The following is a 26,442-nucleotide window of genomic DNA, read 5'->3' on the forward strand; positions in this document are numbered from 1 at the left end:
CAAATCTAGATGACAATGAAGTATCATTTTGCATCAGTAAGGGTAGCATATGTCAAAAATATTAAGAAACATTTGTATTGGCATGGATGTGGTACAACAGGAACTCTAACTTACTGCTGGTGATAATGCTGCCTGGCTCAACCCCTATGGAAAACAGTATGGAGGGTTTCTCAGGAGAATTAAAGTGTCATATTACCCAGCAATACAGCTTTTTGGTATCTATCCCAAGAGTAGTAAAACTCTCATTCAAAAGGATGTAAGCAGGGGCCGGTGAGGTGGCGCTAGAGACAAGGTGGCTGCCTTGCAAGCGCTAGCCAAGGAAGGACCACGGTTCAATTCCCCCGGCGTCCCATATGGTTCCCCCAAGCCAGGGGCAATTTCTGAGCACTTAGCCAGGAGTAACCCCTGAGCATCAAATGGGTGTGGTCAATAAAACAAACTAACATAAAACAACAAAACAAAAACAAAAAACCACACAAAAGGATGTAAGCACACCCTTATTCTTTGAAACACTGTGTACAACTGCTAATAGTTGGAACTATTAATCAACAGATGAGTGGATCATAAAGATGTGGTATATGTACGTAATGGAATACTACATATTTGTATATAATGATGCCATCATGCAATTCATTGCAACATGGACGATATTATGTTAAATGAAGTAAGCCAGAAGGAGGATAAATATAGGGTGATGTCATTATGTGGTATTTAGAATAACTGCATGAAAAAAATGCAATGGTTTAAATGTGATTGTTGAAAGCACTCTGGACACCAAAGTGTAGTGTGGAGAAGAAAAGAAATTGGTGGTGCAGACAGATAAATATAAAAGGACAGGGACCAGGGACAAAGGGTTTTGAGTACATTTATTTTAGAAAAAAACAAAATTAAATATCCAATCCAGAGTCAACAATAGTGAAGCAAACTCTAACAAACAAAATAAAGAACATGTCTATTATGCTGGATAGCTGGGGTGGAGGGTAGTGGCATGGGATAAACTCTGGAAACATTGGTGTAATGAGATTTACTGGTGGTATATTGGTTTTGAAATAGTGTATGTCTAAAAACAATTATGAGTAACTTTGTTAATCGCAATGGTTTATGTAATTTTAAAAAAATCATAACATCAAATATAGCAGTTTTCTATGCAAAAAAGATTCTGCTGCCTACAATAAATACCCTTGAATACTAAAAAAAACCCCACAGACTCAAAGGTTAGAATACAATTCTTGAGGCAATCAACTCCACAATAAAGAACAGGATGGCCATACTACTACCAGATGACAAATCCTTTAGGTCTAAAAGTTTATACAAAGAGATTCATTTCTTTTTATCCCTCCCTGCACCCCCAGATATTTATTTATTAATGGTAAATGGATATGTACATCAGAAATCACATATGTAACAAACGAAAATTTAAGAAAAATACTTAAATCAACTTCTAGTACATATCAAGGAGGAAATTGGAGACTTCAAGTGTCACATCTTTTTGGAAGTGGGGTTAGGCCACACCCAAGGTGCTCAGGGGTTACTCCTGACTCTTGCTTAGAAATCATCCTGGTCCCCTAAGTCTCACCTCTTCACCTGGCTAAAATGTAGCAAGAAATACTGGTTTGAAATGGAAGAAATTGAAAACTAGGGTTTAGTAGATATGTGTACTATTTTTCATATTGATATTTTCATACCTTAAAAGCTAAATGCACAGCACTTTCTTGTCCAAAGCACATGGGACATTCTCTAAGATAGATCACATGTTGAGTCACAAAACATACAGTCATGAAGAAAAAAATATCTTATCACCAATGCCCTCCATCTTCTTCCTTTCCTTCCCCTGCCTGTATTTTAGAAAGGCATTCTACTTCATGGTGCTGCTCAAAACCCAATCATGGCTCTGGTTACTAAATGTAAAGATGAACACCCAGTGATTAAACTTCACTTGGAAGGGAAAGCCTTTGATGGCATGATAGATACGGGTGTTCAGGTTACCGTAATTTCTGATAAAGAATGGCCAGATAATTGGCCTCTTCAGGAAATACCATATTCGCTAGAAGGAGTAGGAGGCCTGAGGTCCTGTCTATTGAGTACAAGGACTATGATATTTTAGGGCCCAGAAAATCAAAAACCGATAATCAGACCTCACATGGGCCCATTTTCACCATCCCTGTGGGGCCATGACCTACACAAACAGTGGAAAGCAGAATTCCACATCCCATTAGCTCCAGAAGAGTCTGAACCTTCTTTTGATTTAAAAACCCAAAATTTTTAGTAGGGGCCACTACCATAAAAACACCAGCACCAATAAAAATAAAATGGAAATCTGACAAACCAATTTGGACAGGTCAGTGGCCCCTTAAAACTGATAAATTAAAGGTGCCAACAGAATTAGTGGAGGAACAGCTAAGTTTAGGACATATTGAACCATCTTTTTCTCAATGGAATTCACCTATATTCACTATAAAAAAGAAATCCGGTAAATGGAGACTTTTGATGGATCTTAGAGCTGTAAATTTATCCTTGATACCTATGGGCAAATTGCAGACTGGTTTACCATCACCTGTAGTTATTCCAAAGGAATGGCCACTAATTATAATTGATTTGAAAAACTGCTTCTACCATATTCCTATCCACTTAGATGATAAAAAAAAAGTTTTGCATTCTCTCCTTCTCTCAATAACACCCACCCCTGCAGACATTTCCAATGGACTGTTCTCCCCCAAGGCATGCTGAATCCTCCAACAATGTGCCAGTTTTTTGTAGATAAGGTTTTGAGCCCTCAAGCCATGATATTTCATTATACAGATGATATCTTGCTCACAATGAACAATAAAACAGATTTACAGGACTTATATTCTTATGTTATTGACTGTTTACAAACATCAGGACTGAAAATAGCTTTAGAAAAAATACAGACAATGCCATCATATCAATATTTGGGTATTTTGGACCAGACGTCAATACGTCTACAAAAAATTTCTATCAAAAAAGAAAACCTTAGAACACTTAATGATTTCAGAGACTTTTAGGTGATGTAAATGGGCTCCACCCTGCACTAGGAATCCTGAATGCAGAGTTGTCTAATATGTTTAAAACTTTGAAAGGTGACCCTGCTTTAGATAGCCTGAGAAACTTAACAACAGCTGCCAAAAATGAATTGGACATATTCTTGAGCAGATTACAAAAAGTGTTTCTCTTAAGATTCATCCCAGGAGAAAAGGTATTTCTGTTAATCTTCTGTACTATAGAAACCCCCACAGGGGCCTTGATGCAACAGTCAGGACTTTTGGAATGAGTGCATTTACATAACAAACAGCCTTGCTCAGTTGTCCCCTACTTGCAACTGATTTCACAGATTATTATCAAGGCAAGACTCAGATCTATATCTTTACTAGGTTTTGACCCAGATATAATAGTTTTGCCGATACCAAAAAAGGAAATTGAGTCAATATTGCCTCTTAATGAATCTCTACAAAGGGCCCTTTCAGATTTCACAGGAGAAATATCCTCCCATTATCCAGCAGGAAAAACTTGGGACTTTTTAAAGAAAACTCGGTTTGTTATTTCTTTAATTGTTCTGGATTTCCATATTCCCAATGCCAAGATTTTTTACATTGATGGATCCCAAAATGAAAAAGGAGGAATAACCAGAGACAACATTAATATGACCATAGATACCAAATATAAATCTGCACAGAAAGTTGAATTAGCAACGTTAATTTACTTATTAGAAAATGTATCTGAAGTCATGAATATAGTTTCTGATTCTTTGTATGTGGTAAATTTATGTCATGTGATATCCACTGCTTCCCTTAATGCTAATAACCTGATCATACAGAACTTACTTAAACGATTACAGCAGCTTCTTCAAAAACGAACTGAACCCATCTTCACACATATTAGAGCCCACTTGGGTCTTCCAGGACCTATGGCTCAAGAAAATAAAACTGCTGACTTGCTAGCAATGCCTATATTTAAATCACCTATAGAGGAACATTCAGCCCTACACACAAATGCTCGCTGTTTACATGTGAATTACCAAATTCCATGGAGGCAAGCTAGAGAAATTGTAGAAAACTGCAACATATGTGCACCATTAACAAAAAAGACTCACATAGCAGGAGCAAGCCCAAGAGACTTACAGTCTGACAAACTTTGGCAAATGGATATAACTCAAACAGATTTATTTCTAAGAAAACCTTATCTTCATGTTGTGGTGGACACTTATTCTCGGTTTATGTGGGCAATTCCCATGTCTTCTCAAAAATCTAAGGCTGCTTGTAGTTTTCTTTTACAATGTTTTTCTGTGATGGGTATTCCATATTCTATAAAAACTGATAATGGGCCAGCCTATGTTAGTAAAACTTTTGAATTTTTTTGTAAGGAATGGCAGATAAGACATCTGAAAGGAATTCCTTACAATTGTAGGGGACAGGCCATTGTAGAAAGGACTCACAGAACCTTAAAAACTCAATTACAAAAAAATAGAAAAAGAGCTTTACCACCAACTGATTTGCTATCTTTGACTCTTATCACACTAAATTACTTAAACTTACCCTAAGGGGAAAGTTACACTGCAGCGGAAAGACATTTTAAAGAAGATATTCAGAGACAAGAAACAACCCATAAACCTATTTGAATCAAGGAGTATGAAAAATGGATAGCTGGATATCTTCTCCTGAGAGGAAGGGGTTATGCCTATGTTTCTACAAATGACAACCCTCCCAAGAAATTTTGGGTTCCATTATGCCTTGTTAGAAATCGAGCTAGCACAAATGATCAGGTTCAGCCTATAAACTTCCCTTCAGAGCAAAAACAGAATACTCAAGACATTAACAACAGTAATATTCCTGAGGTCTCTGGGGCAGGGAACAAGGATTTAGCTGTCACACACCATACATTGAGTGAGAGTGATGGTAGTGATAAACCCTTTACACTCTGAGATGCAAAAGTAAAGACAGGAACCTGTCTTTACTGGGCTACAAAATATAGGAAACTCTTGCTACATGAACTCAATATTGCGATGCTTGTATAATATTTCCGATTTGACTCAGTATTTTCACCAAGATCATTATAAAAAGGATATTAACAAGAAAAATCCAATGGGGCATGAAGGTAAATTGGCCAAAGAATTTGGTCGGCTCATCAAAACCATGGAAAATGGATTTCATAGATATATTAACCCTGAAAGCTTCAAAGTAACAATTCGTTTACTTAATGATCAGTTTGCTGGACACAATCAGCAGGATCCACACAAACTACTGATGTTTCTAATAGAGGGATTACATCAAGATTTGCTTACTGTAAATCTAATGACAGACAAAACTACACATCTTATGAAAATGAAAATTAAATCTATTATTTATGATCTCTTTCAAGGACAATTCAAATCTATACTACAGTGTTTCACATGCCACCAAAAATCTGAGGTTTATGGGACATTTGTTCATGTGTCTCTGGCTGTTACAACTACAGATAAATGTACATTACAGGAATGCCTCTTTAAATTTTTTTAAAGAAGAAGAGTTAAGGGATGACAACAAAGTTCAGTGCAACAGATGCAAAACTAGAAGAGATTTTTCAAAGAAAACGTATTTATGGAAACTGCCACCAGTACTTATAGTACACTTGAAACGCTTTGCTTTTGATGGCAAACAAATAAAAAAAAATTTGCACACTTATGTGTATTTTCCTTTAGAAGACCTCAATTTAGTAGAATTCACTTCAGAGAATAAAAGCAAGATTAAGAAATACAACTTATACTTATCTGGCAGGGGCGATTCCATGATCACGAAGGTGGTTTCCCCAGGGTGAGGCTCGCCCATTGCACTCCGGGCGTGTTGACCCCTGTGATTTCCCCACATGTGGGAAACTCGACTGCATAATTTATGGTAGTGGGGGACTGCATGCGCGCTCGCCCCTGCTTTTAAAAAAAAGAAAAAAGAAAAAAAAGAAGAAATACAACTTATAAAAAAAAAGGGGGGGCGGGGAGGGAAAAAAAAGAAATACAACTTATCATCAGTGTCAAATCATTATGGTAAAGTTCACTATGGACACAGTACTTCATACTGTAAAATTGCTGCAAAACAACACTGGATCAATTTTGATGACAAGAAGATCAAAAATGTCCCTAATACATTAGTGAAATCCACAGCAGCATACATCCTGTTTTATACTTCTTAAAGATCTACAATGAACACCAGATTATCATTTCACTTCCTTCTCGGTTGCTATTAATGCTCTATGATTCTTTCCACAAGCATGATCAATGAATAGGATTAAAAATCATGGACCCCCAATGTGTTTCCTTGTATGGTGGATTTATGTCTTAATTTTATTATTTCTCTAAGACTCAGTTAATCATGAAATCTTACAATTTAATTTAGTCAAGGTTCACCGGAAAGAAAAAATTCTCATCATATTAATGTTGTTTTTCTTTCTAGATATACTCATTTAACGACTTTCACTCTTTTTATTTTAACATCATTTCTTTATTTCCCTCAATTTAGATTTTAAGATGATGACATAATAATAATTTTTAGGTGGACTTTTTTCACAGTGCTTCTCACCTATGATTGACTATCATAGAGTTACTGTTATACAATAACTTTGTATATATACTGTTGTACACTTATAGTAGAGTTTTCCATGTTTGTATTACACATGAAATTCTCTTTCAGATCTGCCCTGCTCTGCCATAAAAAAATTTTTTTTTGAATATGAAATAATTCATCTAAACCAGGGGTCCTCAAACTTTTTAAACAGGAGCCAGTTCACTGTCCCTCAGACCATTGGAGGGTCTGACTATAGTAAAAACAAAACTTATGAACGAATTCTTATGCACACTGCATATATCTCATTTTGCAATGAAGAAACAAAACAGATACAAATACAATATGTGGCCTACGGGCCATAGTTTGAGGACCACTGAAACAGTTGCCAGCTATTACATTTTAAAGCGCTTTTAGTTGATTCAGCTGAATTCTTTTTTTTTTTTTTTGCTCTATTTTGGATCCTTTCCAACAAATAATTTTTGGTATGAGTGAGTGTTATGGCCATATTTTTTTGTGAATTCTGTATGTGTATGTCTTGTTCAGTGTCTGTTTTGCATATTTTGTATATAGTTTCCTTTTCCCTAACTTTATCTTCCCCAATTTAGTCTTCCTTATCCTTCCTTCTTTCTTCCTAGTCCTTAAAATTTCATTTTCAGGATTCCCTTCACATGTGAAACTCATCTCCTTCACCCACAACTACACGCCACCTGATCTCAGCCTGAGGAAGAAATCCATGACTGTTGGAGTTTTGTACCATATTTGCTGCAAACTTGTTGGAAATGAGGCCACCTGGAATTTGTATCACAATATAACCCCAGAGAAAAGATTCATGGATAAGATCCACAGTTTCTGGATCCCAGTTAAACTGTGCTATCTAAATTTCTGATTTTCCATCCACATACACAGTGTTATTGTTGACCATTTCTACAATGGCTACCCCAAGATTGCACCGATCCCAAAGGAAATGTAGAAGCCCAACTAACTCATGATGGTAATGATGTAACGCTTGGTGATGTCCCAACACATGGATGACTATACTGGCCTTCCTTCTTCATTCAGATTGATGTTATCTTCTGTACCAGGCTTCAACCCAATTTTCCAGACCCATCAAGTGTCTTTTGCCAGTCTTTTTAGAGTTTCAGACCCCTCATCTTTACAAATTGGTATTGGACTCTGTAGAAATTTCACCTTTTGTATTTTTCTTATAATTGTAATCCTTTGAATTTATATTTGGTACTACACTTATTTTGACTATTGTAATTAATGTTTTTCTATTTTTAGTTTTTAATCTTAGGAATTGATGTTGTATTACATTAGGGTTTTGCTTTCTTGACTTTAGGTTAGTGGGTTAGATATTGTTGTCTATAATTTCCTAAATGATATTTTTGTCTGTTCTCAGGAATTTTTGCGTAGGCACATCATAGGCAAAATAATAGGTTTATATAGGAGGTTCCACCCATTTTGGATGGGTGTTTATTTATACAGGGAGGGTCTCTGCCTTAAACATTTTGTTTTGGTTTGTGACTTAAGCTCCCATCTATAAATAATTGACCGTATTGGTACATCAATTTCGGACATCATATGGACTTCAGCCTGGATTAAGAACTTGGATTAAGTTCAGAAGCCTATTGATCATCATTGCATGCCCCCCCCCACTGTGCAGGGGGTATATGCTTCTTCCTCCAAAATAAGGGCCCAATTTAATGCCCTCAAAGATGGGCTTTCTGTTCTACCTGGACTTGAATGAAAATGGGTCCAGAGAGATAGCATGAAGATAAGGCGTTTGCCATTCATGCAGAAGGTCATTGGTTCGAATCCCTGTATCTGCCAGAAGCGATTTCTGAGTGTGGAGCCCGCATTAACTCCTGAGCGATGCCAGGTGTGACCCAAAAACCTAATACCAAAAACCAACAACAACAACAACAACAAATAAAGAAAAGGTGCTTCTTCTCGCCTGCTACACAACCTTTCTGGTGTCTCTTCGAAGGATCTATGTAAATCTTAAATTTATCTTCTCAGGAGCTTGTAGTTGATTCCTTAATACATGTTTCTGGTTTTAGACACCCTGTGTTTAGGTTAGAAGTTTTTCTTTACATTTTCCTGTGATGCGCTTATGCGAACAGCCGCTCTTTTATTATTGACTAGTTTTTCCTTTAATAATTGTAGACAATATTGTTTGTTTACTAAAAACAAACGGGGGAATTGTTGTTTATGTAAACATTTTATGGGATTATTATGTTACTGACCCTACCCTGATGAGTGATTGTGCCCTACCCTAGGGTGTGACCTGGCATTCTGCCCCCACCCTTGGGTGGTACCTGATTCTGTTTCCACCATTGGGTGGTATCTGATTCCAACATTGGATGGTACTTGATTCTGGGGGATAAAAACAAGGGTCTGTGGAAGGCGAGGGGCTTTTGGCTGGAACTGATGCTGAGTCTTTGGACTTCAGTCTTGTCCACCGAATAAAGCTAATATTTCCACAAGCCTGACTGTCTGTGAGCTGTTTACCCACTGCTTCACCTCAGAACCGCCAGCTGAACAGGGTGGCAGATGCGTGCTCCGAGCTGGAGGGGAAAGACCTCATCCTCCATCCCTCCATCAGTCAACCTCTTCAGGGGCTGACTTGCATACCATATCATTATAAATAAAAAAAAAACTGCTTTATTATACCAATGATGCAAAAAAAAAAAAGGCAGCACCAATTTATGATAAAATTTCTCAAAAGAACTGAAGAGAATTGAAGGAACTTTTCTCAGCATAAGCAAAGCCAGTTATCACAAGCCCAGAGCAAACATTATACTAAATCCTCTAAGATCATCATAAGACACAGTTGCCACTTCTATTCAATATAGTACTGGAAGTACATGCCATAGCAGCAATTAAGCAAGAAACACATATTTAGGATATCCAGATAGGAATGCAAGAAGTCAGCATTGCACTATTTGTGAATGACATGATGCTAGAAAACTTAAAACTATACCAAAAAAATCTTCTACAAAATAGTTCTATATAATATAGTGTCAGGCTACAAAATTAATAAGCAAAAGTCTATGACTTTTGTATATCATATAATGAAATAAAGGAGAAAGTTTGATTTTAATTCCAATAACTATTATGTCTCAGAAAATCAAATACCTAAGAACTAACTTAACCAGAGATGAAGGACCTGTATATAAAGAAAACTGCAAAACCTATTTCAAGAAATTAAAGTGAACATGAAGAAGTGGAGATACAACCTTTGCTCATGGATTGAAGGATTACCATAATCAAAATGACTGTAATCCCAAAAGTGTTGTATAGATTCAACACATTCCCTAAACTTATACTCATACTTTCCTAAGAAATAGATCAAATACTTTTAAAATTCATATTGACTAATAAATTAGCCTTCTAGATATCCAAAGAAATTCTTGGGGGAAAACATTGGAATGGAGCCGGAGAGATAGCACAATGGTAGGGCATTTGCCTTGCACACAGCCAACCTTGGACAGACCCGGCTTTGATTCCCAGCATCCCATATAGTACCTCAAGCCTGCCTGGAGTAATTTCTGAGTGAAGAGCCAGGAGTAACCCCGAAGCACTGCCAGATGTGGCCCTAAAACCAAATAATAATAATAATAAAAGGCTATGGAACATATTTTTCCCTACCTTTAAACTCCTCTAACAAATCTATAGGACTTAAAAAAGCAAGGTAACAAAATAAAAACAGATACTCTGATCAATGAAACAATAGAAATTCCACTGCCATATCTCAGGTATCTGATCATTTAATCTTCAATAAGGGAACAAAAGTTATGCAGTGGAGCAAGGAAAGCCTCTTCAATAAGAGGTGCTTGGAAAACCGGTTCACAACATGCAAGAAAAAAAAAAAAGATGTATTTAGACTTCTTCCTGAGTCCGTTCACAAAAGTCAAATTAAAATGGACTAAAAACTTCAAGATCAGGCCTGAATCCATAAAGAACACAGAGGAAAATGTAGGTCACTTCTTCATGTTTGCTTTAAAAGAACACAGATCTTATCAAAATATTGACATTGAAATTATAGGCATATTTTAGTGTAAAATTCCACTGAATGTTTGGAAACAAACATAAACAAATGGAACTACATTAAATTAAGAAACTTCTGCACCTCAAAGGAAATGAAGATCAGACTACAAAGATAGACCACATATTGGGAGAAATTATTTTCCTAACACTCATCCTATATTTAGTTAATATACAAAATATATAAAGCACTGGTAGAAGAAGAAAAACTTCTTCTAAAAAATCACCAGGAAAATACTTCTCACCCCATTACAAAATAGGGGAGAATAGTTAAATAGAAACTTAATCAAAGAATTAATCCAAATAATTCAAAGATTCATGAAAAGTACTCTAAATTACTAACCATCAGGGAAATGCAAATAAAAACAAAAATATGTTACTAGCTTGCAGCAAAGTGACTGGCACTCATCACAAGAACAAAAACAATCATGTTGGTGAAAATGTGGAAAAAGGGGAACTGTCATTTCATTCACACTTGTAGGAATACCACGTGGTTCAACTTTTTTGAGAAAAAATTATGGACATTTCTCAAAAAAACTAGGAATTGAGCTTCCATATGACCCAGCAACTCCGCTTATGGATATATATCCAAAGAGCCCCAAAATGCAATGTAGAAAATTAATCTGTACCCTTTTACATTTCAGCACTATTGACAGTAGCCAAAAAGACACATGAAAAAATGCTCCACATCACTAATCATCAGGGAGATGCAAATCAAAACAAGTATGAGGTACCACCTCACACCCCAGAGATTGGCACACATCACAAAGAAGGAGAACAAGCAGTGTTGGTGGGGATGTGGAGAGAAAGGAACTCTTATTCACTACTGGTGGGAATGCTGTCTAGTTCAACCTTTATGGAAAGCGATATGGAGATTCCTCCAAAAACTGGAAATCGAGCTCCCATACAACCCAGCTATACCACTCCTAGGAATATACCCTAGGAACACAAAAATACAATACAAAAACCCCTTCCTTACACCTATATTCATTGCAGCACTATTTACCATAGCAAGACTCTGGAAACATCCAAGATACCCTTCAACAGATGAATGGCTAAAGAAACTGTAGTACATCTACACAATGGAATATTATGCAGCTGTCAGGAGAGGTGAAGTCATGAAACTTTCCTATACATGGATGTACATGGAATCTATTATGCTGAGTGAAATAAGTCAGAGAGAGAGAGAGAGAGAGAGAGAGAAATGCAGAATGGTCTCACTCATCTATGGGTTTTAAGAAAAATGAAAGAAATTCTTGCAATAATAACTTTCAGACACAAAAGAGAAAAGAGCTGGAAGTTACAGCTCACCTCATGAAGCTCACCACAAACAGGGATGAGTTTAGTTAGAGAAATAACTACGTTTTGAACTATCCTAATAATGAGAATGTACGAGGGAAATAGAAAGCCTGTCTAGAGTACAGGCGGGGGTTGGGTGGGGAGGAGGGAGATTTGGGACATTGGTGATGGGAATGTTGCACTGGTGATGGGTGGTGTTCTTTACATGACTGAAACCCAAACACAATCATGTATGTAATAAAGTTGTTTAAAAAAAAAAGAGTTATGCTTGTCATAAAAAATCTGGATAAAGCCCAAGTGCCTAAATATCTACATAATGGAAAGCTATGCAGCTGTTAGGGAAAAAAAAGAAATCATGAAATTTACTGATACATCGATGGACATGAAGAGTATCATGCGGAGTAAAATGAGTCAGAGGGAGAGACAGACACAGAATGATCACACTTATTATGTCAATATAACAAAGCTAAGGAGGCCAAATACTTAGTAGAACACTTTTTACCATTGGAGGGAGGTGGTTAGGGCAGAGAAGTGACCACTTTGACAATGATAATGGGAAGTGATAACTCTAGACAACAAGTTGATATTGAAAGGTGATAAAGTAATATGTGTCATATTCTTTCAGTAACAGCATTGCAAACCACAGTGCCCAAAAAGATAATAAAGAAAATAAAAATATGTGTCATAGAGAAGACAGGGTGTGTGGCAGGCATAGTGGGGACATTGGTGGTGAAATGTGGCCTCTGGTAAAGGGACAGGTACTTAAACATTTTATGACTAAAACTCATTCTTTAACACCTTTGTATCTCATAATTTCAATATTTTTATAAAATCAGAAACAATATAAAATGTTTTATAAATATATCATTTAAATTGATTTTCCTGTTTATATTATAGTTTAAAATACTTCTATTATAAAATGTTATTCTATTTAATACTTGTTAATTGTTTACTCATGTTTCCATTATACTGAAACCTTCTATGATATTTGTGTCACGGATTACTATTAAATGTTAGACAAATAGTGAATTATAGTGATATTTTTCTTTAAATAGCAATAAGGTATTTTATATTGTAGGACTGAAACTCAATCATGAACCACTTTGTAACTATGAAAAAACCCAACTGTATTATGATAACCACATTGCTTAAGTAAAGTAATTAAATACTATTTAATATACTATAAAATGTACATTATTACCTATTTTATAGATAAAACCCATAAACACAGGCTGCTGTAATTCTGTGACACAACTGATTGGTTTAATTTTATCACATATGTTTCAATTATTTTGAATTTTATTAAAAATAAAATAAAATATATTTCTTCAGCACCTCAAAACATAACATTGGGGGCCGGGAAGGTGGCGCTAGAGGTAAGGTGTCTGCCTTGCAAGCGCTAGCATAGGACGGACTGTGGTTCGATCCTCCTGTGTCCCATATGGTCCCCCCAAGCCAGGAGCGATTTCTGAGCACATAGCCAGGAGTAACCCCTGAGCGTCAAACGGGTGTGGCCCAAAACCAAAATAAAATAAAATAAAATAAAATTGTTGGTTGTAGATGAATGAAACTATTCTATATCAGCTGTATATTTCTATCATTAAGTGTTGATTTTGCATAAATATAAAATAGACACATTTCAAAAAGAGTCTAATCATTCTATAACAAAAGTGGGAGAAACACTAATAAAAGCTATTAACAGGCATTTTTATTTTTATTTTTTTAATATATTTTTATTTAAACACCTTGATTACATACTTGACTGTGTTGTTTGGGTTTCAGTCATATAAAGAACACCACCCATCACCAGTGCAACATTCCCATCACCAATGTCCCAAATCTCCCTCCTCCCCACCCAACCCCCACCTGTACTCTAGACAGGCTTTCTATTTCCGTCATACATTCTCATTATTAGGATAGTTTGAAATGTAATTATTTCTCTAACTAAACTCATCCCTGTTTGTGGTGAGCTTCATGAGGTGAGTTGTAACTTCCAGTCCTTCTCTCTTTTGTGTTTGAAAATTATTATTGCAAGAATGTCTTTCATTTTTCTTAAAACTCATAGATGAGTGAGACCATTCTGCATCTTTCTCTCTCTCTCTCTCTGACTTATTTCACTCAGCATAATAGATTCCATGTACATCCATGTATAGGAAAATTTTGTGACTTTACCTCTCCTGACAGCTGCATACTATTCCATTGTGTATATGTACCACCATTTCTTTAGCCATTCGTCTGTTGAAGGGTATCTTGGTTGTTTCCAGAGTCTTGCTATGGTAAATAGTGCTGCAATGAATATAGGTGTAAGGAAGGGAATTTTGCATTGTATTTTTGTGTTTCTAAGGTATATCCCTAGGAGTGGTATAGCTGGATCGTATGGGAGCTCGATTTTCAGTTTTTGGAGGAATCTCCATATCACTTTTCATAAAGGCAACAGACATTTTTAAAACAATTACATGAGCTTAATATGATGCTTTTTTGCATGTTTCTCTGATATATATGTATATATATATATATATATATATATATTGTAGGGATTCACTTGGATTAGAAGCAGCACAGCATTTGACAATGTACTTAGAAATGATAGGTTGAAAATTCATTTTCTAAAGAAAACTGGAAAAATCTGGAAAAAAATACTATTTGTCGTTACTTCCAGGACTTTATGAGAAAAAAAAAGTTGTGTAAAATAGCATTTCCAGAGTGGAAAAGCAATATGCTTTCAACTAACTTTATTTAGAAAGAGAAATCTGGAGCAATGAAAGGATAAAATCTTGACCACATAGGGCTTGCAGCTGGAATAGGTAACGTCTATTTGTTTAGAGAACTTTTTGAGTCTAGCTCATACTCAGTGTTCATGAGATTTCATCTAAATATTTTGAATGAACATTTATATTCATTAAGCCAGAATTAACAATATGACATTTTGCTTGTTATTGTGAGAGAAACTGTGGTTAAAATGCTTAAAACAATCAAGTAGTTAAGAATGGGTATTTTCTAAAATTCTTAACTTTATCTAATAAGGCCTTCTGAAGATACAAAGAGCTTATTAACTGATACAGTATCTTTGAGTCGGCTTATTAAAAACATATTTGCCCAGATTTTCAGTGTGCTTTTATTGTTTGTGGATATTATGAGGTAGAAAACTTTTTTGGAATCTGTCTGAGAATGGAACACATAAAATTCTGTTTAATAAGGCAAGAGATATATCTTCCTCTGGATAATGAAGAATTATAGGTATTAGATTCAGAAATGTTCTGTATTATTTATTAATTGGTAATTAATCTCTACTGGTAATTATGGGTATTAGAGTCAGAATTGCTCACTCTTGGTGCAGCTTAATTGCTACGTTGCCTAATGCTAATACTTCAAGTTATACTTGAAAAGTTATTCTGCTCAGTCCAGGCAGCTGGACAGTGGCTTGGATAATGATATGGAAAAATGTTGTTTGAGAACCTGTGAATCTTTGTTACAGATATCAATCCTTAACCCCAAGTGAGTCTCACAAATCTAAATATTTTGTCACAAATCTAAATCTAAATATTAATTCTTTGTCACAAATCTAAATACTTAGCTAATTGTGATCTCTTTCTTTTTCTCTCCTCCTTTTCTTCCCCCTTTACCTGCTTCTCTCTTTTTGCTCTCTCTACCAGCTCTCTCTCACTCTCTCAATTATAAACTTGTTGACCATGTTTCAGAAAAAAAGTGACCAGAATTTGGAGTATAGTGTAGGAAGAAATTAAGTTTCTGAACAGATTAGGTAACTTTTGCATCTGTATCAATCCTGACCTTTACACTTCCAGACTGGCATGCGTCCATGGATCAACAATTCAAAACCAATGCTGTGTACATTGTACATGTACACATGTATATGCACACATACATGTGCACATACGCACATTCACACACAAAGATATGCTCTAGATTTATATTCTATTTCTTAATCAGAAAATATCTAAATTAATTTTGGAATGACTTGTCAGGATTGTTTCAATATTTTTAATTAACAGGGTATTTATATTACTGGAACATACGTGGTAGTAATATTGAGCTCAGTTGTCCCAAGCAATGCTTCAAGGTCCCTGGTGGATTTTATGCTTTTCTTTTTCATGTGTCCTGGCACTCCTCCTACTAATACTATGTTCTTAGTTCTGCAAAACATTGATTCAGAATCTGTTTCTAGTAATGGAGAGTCTCTTTGTTTAGTTTTAGAGAATAGTGCGGGGTATAGGCAGGCACATATATGCATGTATAGGTCAACAGGAACTAAGTTTGACATATGAAAAATCCAATAATTTATTCCTTCGAAATTACATTAGATATGATTGTATATGGGTATTCTGAAGCTACAATTTGGGGCTAGAGTGATAACTCAAAGGGCAAGACATTTGGTTTGCACACGACCAATCCAGATTCAATTCCTGGTAATCCCATATGGTCCCCCAAATACACCTAGAAATGAACAATGAGTACTACTGGATGTGGCCCCAAAAAAGAACAAAATGAATTAATGTTATTTGATAGTTTAAGTAAATATTATCATCATACATACATACATCATATATCAACGATATGGAACAAATGCAATGTGAAATGATATAAAGAGGTGGATCTCCTGGGATGATGTCAAATTCTTGGATTCTCCTTAAACTGAAATATTAAGCAGCAACCTTTCTGAGATAGGGACCATAAGACAACAAAAAGGGCAAACATCATAAGGGAAAACCAACATAGGGTGAAAATTTTTATAGAACTCATAACTTGGTCCAACTAGAACGGTGCTATGACAAGGTCATCTCTCTAGTTTGTATTATAGTTTTGCTCTGCCCAAAGATACTCCTGAGACCATTTTCTTTCCTACTATTTTTTGGAGAAAGGGACAGTTACTGGATTAGGCTTCCTAATATAATGTTACCTATAGGAACCATAGTAGCCTCCTTTATTTCCTTGGAATAATGCATTAATCTTAAGATTATTCATTCTCCATGGACTAGGAAATAGCAAAAGACTAATCCACTAAGTAGCCTTATGTATTATTTCTTACTTTCTTCTTCACTCAACTGGGTTCCTTTTCTACCTTTTCCTTTGTAGATTTACTCTAATAGAATAGTCTACATAAAATTTCAATCATGATCCCAGTTCTTTTTATTTGTATACTTATTTTTAATTTTGCCATTATATGTTAGCTTGCAACTCATTTGACATTCTGATAATATCTGCTGAGTTTTTTTTTTTTTTTTTTTTTGCTATTGTTGAATTTCCAGTGTAGAACCTAGTTGTGAAGGCCAAGCTTACAAAATCTACTCCCTGGAATAAGGATGACACAGAACCTTCATTTGCCTCATTGTATTAATGCATAAAAAATCTAAAAGAAATATCAGAGAAAGATTTGATTATGGACAAAGTTTTAATTGCAGAATTAAAATTTTGATATGGAATAAATACTAGTTAAGAAAAGTCAGTAATGGAGGAACAATAATTAGTAAGAGGACTAGTAAAGTGTCATAATAGTAGGTAAAGGAAGAAGAGGAACACTGTTCTGTTTGCTGTTATTACCACTAAGAGAGCCCATTGTTCTTCCTTATTAACTATCTCAATGGTAACTTTGCTCTATGCCTTAATCAGAGCAGTTTTGGCATATAACTAGAATAACTAGAACTATTTCCTTTAAAAAATAATATCTTTAAACACCATGATTACAAACATGATTGTAGTTGGATTTCAATCATAAATAAAACACCCCCCTTCACCAGTGCCACATTCCCATCACCAATGTTCCCCATTTCCCTCCTCGACCCCCACCCCTGTATTTGAGACAAGCTTTCTACTTCCTTCACTCATTGACATTGTTTATTTTTTGTTTTGATTTGGGGTCACACTGGGTTAAGCTCAGGGTTACTCCTGGCTATGAACTCAGAAATCGCTCCTGACTTGGGGGACCATATGAGATGCCGGGGGATCAAACCGGAATCCGGGTCCATCCTAGGTCAGCCGCGTGCAAGGCAAATGCCCTACTACTGCACCACTGCTCTAGTCACTCATTGACATTGTTATGATAGTTCTCAGTATAGTTATTTCTATTTCCTAACGAGAGTAGACAGCTCTATCAAATTTGCAAGGATGTAGGAATTTTATTGTATTTTAAGAGCAGTGAATACATTAATAATATAATTTACATATATAAATACCTTTTATTAAAATTCACTTATGTAAAAAATATATATGCAAACATGAAATATACTTTGTGTGAAAGGAAGCATTAAGGAACTTAAGGGTGTTATCTGATATAAACACATTTGGAAACTTAAGCAAATTGTTGCTCAGATTCCTTTCCTGGGACACTTTGAAATTGTAGCCTAAACAAGGGTAGCTTGGCAGTTAGTCAAATCCTTTATAATCAGGATCTCACCTTCTTATCTCTACTGCCACTCTGACTTTTCCATTGATATTGATTGTGGAAAGCAAGGGATTCTTTATATTGCACATGTGTATGGTTTATTTACCCATGCAATCATAGAAAGTATACATAGATTCAATTTATACAGAAAGTGCTTTCCAATATACAGATGAAACAAAACAGTAAAGCTAGAATCAATAAAAGCTAAATATAGATGGATGGAGCTTGTTAGACACAGAGAATATTTGAAGAGGAAGGACAACCACATTTACCAAGGAAAATTTGTATGGTTCTCTCTTTTATAACCTTCAAAGAGAAAACATGGAACTTCTAAGGAATAATTTTGGCCATAAATTAAATCCACGTGGGAAAATAAGTTATATTTCAATGAAACTATTAAAATTGTGGCTTTATGACAAGAGACAAGGCAAAGGAACACTAGTTTGTTTTATGGTTTGTAGCACATCTTGCTGCCTAGGACACAGAAAAAAAATAAATAATACAGGCCAGTATATGTTCTTATCTGTGTAGTTAGAAAGAAGAAAATGATGGTGTGATAAAAAAAAGAAGCTAAGAAAATGAGTCTAACTTCAGATGAGTTTAATAGTGAATTCTAGCATACCTTAAAAGGAAGATTAATTCTTCCTACTAACTTCTGTGAAGCTAATATTGTCCCAGGTCCAAAAACATTCAGAAGCATTCATTTATATTAAATCATATATATCCTTAATAAATACGAATGTAAAGATTTTTAATAAAATATTAGCAAAAGGACAACAGCAATATTTTAAAGAATTACACACCAAAATCAAATATGAATTATCCCAAAGATGTTAGTTCACAGTGTAGTTATTTCTCTAACAATGTGAATGAATGAGGGAAGTAAAAAGCCTGTTTAGAGTAGAGATGGGGGTGAGGTGGGGAGGAGGGAGATTTGGGACATTGGTGATGGGAATGTTACACTGGTGAAGGGGGGTGTTCTTTACATGACTGAAATCCAACAACAATCATATTTGTAATCAAGGTGTTTAAATAAAGATAAAAAGATGTAAAGATGTTCAAATGAATTATTAGTATATCCCACATAAACAAATGAAATATATATCATGTTATCACATAAATATATACAAAAATCCTTTTCACAAAAACCAACATTAATTTATGATAAAATGCTCAACAAAAAGGAATAGCAGATTACTATACCACAGTCTAGTAAAGGCTATCTATATACACATATCTGTACATAGATAACATCATACTCAATAGTGTAAAGCTAGTCATCTTCCCTGTGAGATGAGTGAGTTACAAACCAAGAATGCTTAACTTTTACATAGTACTGGATATCCAAAACAAAGCATTCAATAAAGAGATAAAAAATGAATTCTATTGAATTAGAAATGATGTTTATCACCATTTGTATTTGGCATCTAACATGTAAAAAATACCTTAAAATTTCTTTCTCTAAAATTGTTAGAATCAATACAATAGTGCAGTCTGGTAGCAGCCTCCGAAACCAGTACACAAAAATCTATTGCAGGGATAGGATGCCAATTACAGATATTAAAGCTCTTGCCTTTCAGGTGGCCAATCTTGGTTCAATGACTGGAACCATATATGGTCTCTTGAACACCACCAGGAGTGATACTTCAGCATGGTGTAAGGAGTTATCCTGAATCACAATGGGAATGCCACCTTAAAGAAGAAAATTGTTATACTGTTATATATATACATATATAAATAAGAGAAGAAATAATTTTTGTTTTATTTGGGGGGCACACATGGTGGTCTCAGAGATGTGCCTCTGCCCCCCAAGCTCTCTACTCAGAAATTGCTCTTGGCTTGGAAGACCATATAGGATTCCAGGGTTTGAACCCGTGTCTATCCTGGGTCAGCTGTGTGCAAAGCAAACGCCCCACTGGAGTGCTATCACTTCTGCAAGAAATAATTTTTCTTTTTTTTCCTATAAAATCTTTATTTAAGCACCATGATTAAAGCATGATTATCGTTGGGTTTCAGTCATAAACAGAACACTCACCTTCACCAGTGCAACATTCCAACCACCCATGCCCCCCTTCCCTTATACTTAACCCCTGTCTGTATTAAAGACAGGCATTCTACTTCTCTCACTCATTAATTTGTCATGCTAATTGTTAGTGTAGTTATTTCCCTAATTACACTCACCACTCTTTGTAGTGAGCTTCATATAGTGAGCCAGTCCTTCCAACCCTCATCTCTATTGTCACTGGGCATTATTACAATAATGTCTTTAATTTTTCTTAAAACTCATAGATGAGTGAGACTATTCTTTGTCTCTCTCCCTCTGAATTATTTCACTCTGCATAATACATTAATATTTTTAAATGCTAGGTGAAATTCTAGTTTAAATGATAATTTAAATGCTAGTTTGGAACTTTATGTTCCGAAACATCAAGTACCTAGGAGTCGACTTAGGAAAGAAAGTGAATGAACTTCTATATTGAGCACAATAAGGCATAAAAATAATAGAAGAGACAAGGAAATGGGAAAATACTTATTTTTATGCATTGGAAAAACTTACATGTTAAAATAAATTTACAACCGAAATATGGCATATATCTATTTCAATCCCTAACTAAATTCCAATGGCATTCTTCAAGGACATAGAACAAACATTACTAAAATGTGTTTGAAATTATAAAACTCCTCAAATGACCAAAGAAATTCTGAGGGGAAAATGGGACACTTGCATCTCTGGCTTGGACTTTACTACAAATATATAATAATCAAAAAAAGTATTGTTCTGGAGGGGCAGGAGTGATATCGCAGTGGTAGGGTGTTTGCCTTGTACGCGACTGACTGAGGACAGACCTCGGTTCGATCCCCAGGTGTCCCATATGGTCCCCTAACCCAGGAGCGATTTCTGAGCACATAGCCAGGAGTAACCCCTGAGAGTCACTGGGTGTGGCCCACCCCCCAAAAATATAGTTCTGAAATAAAATAAGATTTTCAGGCCAATGTAATATAATTAAGAGAATAGAAATAAACCCTCAGTTTATTGCAAAGGAACTAGATTAATTAGCTGGAGGAAAAAAATGTCTCCTAAAAGAATGAATTGGACCACTTAAGGGTTAAGGCACTTGCTTTCTATACACCTTCTATACACAATTTGGGTTGCCTGTGCACTTCCAGAAATGATCCCTTAGCACAGAGCAAGTAATAATCCCCAAACACTGCAGTGTGTGACTCCAATAACTGTGTCCTTTTCCTACTGCCCCATCAATGTTATAGGTAAACTAAATATCCATAGAAAAAGGAAAGAAATTAGACCCCTTTCTTATACTATACATAAATATTAACTCAAACTGGATTAAAGACCTTGATATTAGACCCCAAAATACATAAAATATATCAAGGAAAATGCAGACAGAACTCTGCATCCACCTTACACATCTTAAGTGATTTAATACCTAAGCCAAAGAAAACAATAGTAAAAAGGTACAAATAGAACTACACCAAAATTTTGAAGAGTTTCCATTGGCAATATCTCAGGAATCTGTCCATTTATTACCTACAAAACAGTGAACTTATCTTGCAAAGGAGAGTGGAACAGAGTACTTGGGAGAATTATGGAATCTTACGCTACTCTGGTAGTAGGGACATTGCTAATATGGAAGATCTTATAAACCACAACACCTAACAAGTTTTTCATGAAATAAAATAAAATGTTTTTACACTGGAAAAGAAACAGATTAAAATAACAACTTAATGAGAAAAAAATTTGTGCATCATTATCCAACCAAAGGATAGATCCCAATTATGTGAAGTACTTATGGAGCTCAGAAGAAAATACAAAACATAAGTGGTGGGAATGTTGCACTAGTGAAAGGGTATGTTTTGTTTATGACTGAAACCCAACTACAATCATGCTTGTAATTATGGTGCTTAAATAAAAATTGTATAAAAAAAGGGAAATGACAGCGTTTTATAGTATTGTTGCTGAAGGGGTATAATGCCTATCACTTTATCTCCTTTCAGTATCTAATTCTTGTCCATAATGATCATTTTCAACTGTCATAGCCAGAGTGGTCCCTACTCTGTCCTAACTGCACTTTCCTAATATTATGGCAAGCTTCCTCCAATGAACTAGTCCTTCTGGCCCTCATCATTATTATCTCTGGATACTATTACCGCACTATCTGATTTTTATATGTTAGAAATGTATGTTTATCCCTCTATGACTTGTTTTGCTCAACATAATACTCTCTAAATTTATTTATGTATGAGTATATTTTATGACTTCAATTTTTTCCTAATAGCTGCATAGTATTTCCTTGTGAGATGTACCACAGTTTCTTTAGCTATTCCTCTGTTCTTGGGTACTTGGATTGTTTCTAGATTCTGGCTATTGTGAATATTGCTATGATGAACATAGGAATTCTGAGAGCTTTTCTACATTGTGTTTTGGGACTCCTATGGCATATTTCTACTAGTGGTATTGCTAGATCATATTTGCTCAATTTCTAGTTTTTTGAGGAATATTCATATAGTTTTCCAAAAAGGCTGTACCAGTTGACGTTTTCACCAGTAGAGAATGAGAGTCCTTTGTTTAAAAGAATAAAAAGTGGGGAGCAGAGTGATAGCACAGCAGGTATGGCATTTTTCCTTGGACGCAGTTGACCTATGTTTAATCCCTGACATCCTATATGGTTTCCTGAGCCTACCAGGATTTTTGAGTGCAGAGAATCAGAGTAACTCCTGAGTGATGCTGGGTTTGTCTAAAATAAATGAATAAATAAATGGGCAAAAATGAAGATGGAGAAAAAAGAGGGAAAAGAAGAAAATGTCTGCTCTGGAGGAAGGGTGGGGGCGGAGCTGGAGGAAACAGGTCATTGGTGATGGGAAATGTGCACTGGTGACTGGTGTTGTGTTTTGTATGACTGAAAATCAGTCATGAAAAACTTTGTAATTGTTGGGGAAAAAAGCTATATTATGAACAATCTTGTATCCATGGTGGTTAAATAAAGTAGTTAATTTAAAAAAGAAAAAGAAATGGGAAAGTATATGAATAATAGAAGTGCTAGTATTATAGTCTGGATTAATTTCTTCATTAACTTTTTAAAATCATATATAATTTTTATAAATAGTTTTTCCTTGTTACATATTGACTTTTATTTTGTTGATTAGTTATTTATGTAGAAATATTAAGTTTAATCTCATTTTCTTTTTTGTTTATACTTATGATCTACTTCCAAAACATTTCTTTTTCAAGTATAAAGAAGTTTTCCCACTGTTTTCTTCAATATATTTAACTTGATGTCTTATATTTAGGTCTCTAAAATCTATTTTGAGTTAATTTTTATATCTAATTTAAGCCTATCTTTGTGTATATACAGATGATTATTCAGTTTTCCAACACCTTTTGCTAAAGAGATCATCCTTTTCCAATTAGGTGACTTGGCTTCTTTGTCAAAGATAATTTGACCGAGTAGATTAAGATTTATTTCTGGGATTCTTCTTTTGTTCCAGTGATTTATGTCTGTTTTTTACACCAGGATTAATCTGCTTGGCTATATAACTTCTAATCTGTTTTTGAAATCAGAACTGTGAAATATTCAGCTTTGTTCTTTTTTCTCAAGATAGTTTTATTTGATTTGGGTTATTTTATATTATATATTGATATATAATTATAAATGTTTTTATGGTGGTTGGAAGAAATAGTACAGAGAAAAAAGGCACTTGGCTTGCATGCAACTGATATAGGTTCGGTCCCAGCCATCCATATAGTCCCTTGAGCACTGCAGGAAATAGCCTTTGGGTATAAAGTAACCCTTGAGCATCCACCAGAGTTGGCCCAAAAGAACAAAAATGAATGATTGAATGAATGAGTAAATAAGTATAATGCTATTTTTCAGCCCATCTAACTCATATTACAAGTAGATATCTCATCTACATTTGTGTTTTATCAAGGAATCTTTTCTTGTTTAATTTTACTTGAGTAACCAGTTTTGTTTTGTTTTTGTTTTGTTTGGGCTTTATTTTTTCCCTCAGGGCTTACTTCTGGCTTTTACTTTGGTTTTATTCCTATAATGCTCAGGGAATAATGGGCATTCAGTACCATAATGAGTACTGAGTATTGAACCAGAATCAATTGCAGCAGGGTCCCAGCAATAAAACTTAAGTACAAATCTCACAGAATACTTGACTTATACACATATATAGTTATGTATTAGCATTCATCTGCACGAATTGTTGACTTAATGTTGAGGAAGCCCTGTGGTTAAACTTAGGCTAAAAGCTAGGTTCATTTGGGATATTGCCCTCCTCTGTTCTTCATTGTCACTGGAGTAAATACTCATTTATCATACCTTTTTTTTCTCATTGGATTTTAACAAAATGGCTCTTTCTACCTCCTATCAGTTTATACCCTGAGTATATTTTTGTTACTAGCAAATTACAAGAAGAATTCAGGAAACTCATCAAGTTTTCCATGTTTATCTAGCCTATTAGGAAGAAAGAGCAAATCTCAGCAGAAAGTACTGAAGATTACTTAGTTAAATAGGGTTATAGGATTAGCTTCAACTTTACACCTAAATTTTCAAATAAAATCCCATGGAAAGAAAGCAGTAATGACTGCTTAATACCAATATTTTTAATTTTAAAAACCTAGCATGAAATGTTATTGCATTTTGAATAAAACTGAACACGTAATATCTTTTGTTTGGTACAAGTGGTATTTTCCATCATTTTCTTTTATATATATTTAAAAATTAAAAATTAGATATATTTAGTCCTAGATGCTGCACATTAAATGAAACTTGACAAAATGGAACATAACTAGCATTAAAAAATATCATAAGAGTAATTGGACCTATTAAAAATTTGTTTTAAAATATGTAACTTTAAACAAGTTCCTTAAACCTTTCTAATATGCAAGATTCCTTGGAGAGTAGGGATTCTATATTAACAAATTTTAAGTGTAAATGAATCAAATTAAAATAGTGTTGTATTTTAACATTATGTAAATTTCACAGATATATCATTGAAAATAGGCAGATATGTGCTTTATTAGGTTAATTCCAGAAAGTCCAGTTGACACATTTAAAATAAGTAAGATAAAGGTTGTTGTATCAAATATAAATTTTATTTAAAATTTATTTTTCTTTGTGTATTTTTGTAACAATGATTAACCTTTTATTTGTTCATTCATTGGATGTTGTCCATGATATGCCATGACTGAAAATACTGGAAATACTAATTTAAACAACCTGAATTGCTATAATAGTGAGTCTTTTCTTCACTATGAATTTAACAGCTACCTGCTATAAATTTATTTGTGATAAAAATATGAGTATAAAGAATAGGCATGCAGTGGGATTATGTTGTAAAATGATTTTAAACTCCCTATCAAATTTTATTCAAAGTGAAAAACTAAAATGTCTAAAAAGACTAAAAACATTTCTACAGTGAAGTGGAATATTTCTTCCACATTTAACATACGGAATCTATGAATCTGATTTGGTTGCTTAAAGGACTTTCTATTCTATTAGATAGCAAGTTCTTGAAATTCAGGTAATGTTTCTAATTTATTATCTTTAGTTATCTTTTGTGATCAACGCATAGTATATATGCTCAAAATTTTTTTATGAATTTCATTGAAGAAAAATGTCAGAAGATCCAATTAAAATAAATGATAGCTATTTTGGATCCAATTAAAAACATTTTAATACTTTATTTAAGCACTATGTTTACAAATGTATTTATAATTGGGTTTCAATCATAAAATGCACTTTACAAGTGCAACTTTCCCATCACCAGTATCCCCATTTCCTTCCTCCCCCCAAACCCTGCCTTTCCTCAAGACAGTCATTGTATTTTTCTATAATTGTCATGATAGTCATTAGTGTAGTTTTTTTTCTCTAACTATGCTCACCACTCTATGGTAAGCTTCATGTTATGGGCTAGTTCTTCTAGCTCTCCTACCTATTGTCCTTGGGTATTATTTCTATATCTCTCTGGCCCCTATCTTTAATTTTTCTTAAATCCCACAGAGAGTGAGACTAATCTGTGCTTATCTCTTGCTCCCTGACTTATTTCACAGCATAATAGTCTCCATGTCCATCTATAGGCAAATTTCATGACTTCATTTTCCCTAAGAGCTATATAGTATTCCAT

General features: G+C 34.7%; 1 protein-coding gene and 1 non-coding gene across 2 annotated transcripts in view; both read left to right on the forward strand.

Annotated features, from left to right (window-relative positions):
- Positions 1-26,442, forward strand: part of AGBL4 (AGBL carboxypeptidase 4) — a 1,193,307-nt gene that overhangs the window by 511,500 nt on the left and 655,365 nt on the right.
- On the forward strand, positions 5,754-5,917 carry LOC126012473 (U1 spliceosomal RNA). Its single transcript, XR_007496938.1, has one exon. It is a non-coding gene; the product is annotated as a U1 spliceosomal RNA (small nuclear RNA).

This window comes from Suncus etruscus, chromosome 6, assembly GCF_024139225.1.
Source record: "Suncus etruscus isolate mSunEtr1 chromosome 6, mSunEtr1.pri.cur, whole genome shotgun sequence".
In the NCBI taxonomy this organism is placed as follows: domain Eukaryota; kingdom Metazoa; phylum Chordata; class Mammalia; order Eulipotyphla; family Soricidae; genus Suncus; species Suncus etruscus.